We start from the raw sequence: 2,055 nt of genomic DNA, 5'->3' as shown, positions 1-2,055 counted from the left end.
TAAAATAGTTTTACACCGACAATAATACAATTCAGTTTGTTCAGATGAAATTGTTCATAAAACCCAATGTGTTTCGTCCACGAGAGACTTCATCTGAGGTATACGTTTCCGCTGGATTTTTTACAATGAGGAAAAGGAGGAAGAGAGAAAACATGAAGAAAATTATGTATATTGTATCATAAATGATATCTAGTAGTCCATATTAACCAAGTGATGTCCTATGTATGACAGCATGCAAAAACCGTATCTTAAGTTGTTTAGGTCAGTACGATACATCTACTAGACCTTTTTTACTTAACAAAATTATATCAAATATATAAAGCATTTTTTTTAGAACATTGAAGGAAAAATATGTCTATTTCATTGACACAAGGTCGACCAAACGAAATATAAATTCCTTTATAAGGACTCCATTCATGATACTGACATATGGGTCACCTGTATTTATACGTAAAAACTACGTATCATTAGTCCACCAACATATGGGTCTCAAAATCAATCTCATGGAAAAAAATATTTTATAATAAATTTTGATTAATTTTAATAAATTTAAATTTTTCATAAATTTTACTCATAGACTACATGTCATTACTTACATGTCACACATGTGGGATCTTAATGCCCAATAGGATGATCGATCGGATATCTGCACTTAATTCAAAATTTTCCCTTTATAACCTATACACACATAGAATGACCGTTATCTTTTGCATGGTAATTCATCAAACAAGCTAATTATTTAAATTTAATTTACTTACTCCAATGTTTGTATTGATGGATAAATCACCTAGTGGTAATGATTCAAAATTCAAAAGCAAACGCTGTGATAGCAGTAGGTCAAGGCCTCCGCTGCTTAGAAATGCAATCAGCCTTTCTTCCCGTATATTGGTATAGATTTCGCTGTAAAACCTATGAGTGACATTTATAATCAGAGATCCTAATCTTTACATTGTGCACTATTAATCATTAATTAGTAAATTAAACTTACTTAATTAAAACAGGACCACATCCCGTTGGTTAATGCCAATCCGTATATGTATCAAGTATTCTATAGAATCAAAGTGTTATCCAGCTGTAATAATTAATTATAATCATTAAATATTGTTGAAGTGGTAATGAAAAAATAAGCACTAAAAGTTCAATAAACTCGGTGGTTGCACCTTATTGGTATAGTAATTGTGATAATTTTAAAGAGATATGATTAATGTTAAGTGAAAAAGTCTTAAATAAACTTACTATGTGAACTCCACCTTTGTGTTTACTCCTTCCTTCCAGAATAGCAAGTGAGCTGTGGAAAATCTATCCACCTATTTATACCACTAGGAAGTGACATCACTTCCTCTCAATGTAACAGCATGGATCAAATTAGTTAATCTGATCCATGCTGCAGGATCACTCATTAGTCTAATTATATAAAAGTGTTCCACTTCAACAGACTAGTATAATTCCTCAAGTTAATATGGGCCTCCAAGTTATTTCTGAATAAGCACCCAGTTTGTTTGTAAACTTAATTGTTTTATAACCTATACATACATACATAGGGTGGTCGTTATCTTTTGCATGGTAATTCATCAAACAAGCTAATTATTTAATTTACTTATGCCAATGTTAGTACTGATGGATAAATCACCTAGTGGTAATGATTCAAAACTCAAAAGCAAATGCTGTGATAGCAGTAGGTCAAAGCCTCCACTGCTTAGAAATGCAATAAGCCTTTCTTCCTATATATTGGTATAGATTTCGCTGTAAAACCTATGAGTGACATTTATAATCAGAGATCCTAATCTTTACATTGTGCACTATTGATCATTAATTAGTAAATTAAACTTACTTAATTAAAACAGGACCACATCCCGTTGGTTAATGCCAATCCGTATATGTATAAGTATTCTATAGAATCAAAGTGTTATCCAGCTGTAATAATTAATTATAATCATTAAATATTGTTGAAGTGGTAATGAAAATAAATAAACATCAAAAGTTCAATAAACTCGGTGGTTACACCTTATTGATATAGTAATTGTGATAATTTTAAAGAGATTAGATTAATGTTAA

The 2,055-nt window shown here is 30.7% G+C and overlaps 1 long non-coding RNA gene across 1 annotated transcript; it reads right to left on the bottom strand.

Annotated features, from left to right (window-relative positions):
* On the bottom strand, positions 1-1,274 carry LOC135058180 (uncharacterized). The gene is made up of 5 exons (XR_010244657.1): positions 1,237-1,274; positions 989-1,072; positions 759-909; positions 597-678; positions 1-111 (listed from the first exon to the last, which is right to left on the bottom strand). It is a non-coding gene; the product is annotated as an uncharacterized LOC135058180 (long non-coding RNA).
* Between the last annotated feature and the right edge of the window lie 781 nt (positions 1,275-2,055).

Source organism: Pseudophryne corroboree, chromosome 3 (assembly GCF_028390025.1).
Source record: "Pseudophryne corroboree isolate aPseCor3 chromosome 3, aPseCor3.hap2, whole genome shotgun sequence".
Lineage (NCBI taxonomy): Eukaryota > Metazoa > Chordata > Amphibia > Anura > Myobatrachidae > Pseudophryne > Pseudophryne corroboree.
The sequence above is the reverse complement of the archived record's forward strand: the minus strand, read 5'-3'. Positions and strand labels throughout refer to the sequence as shown.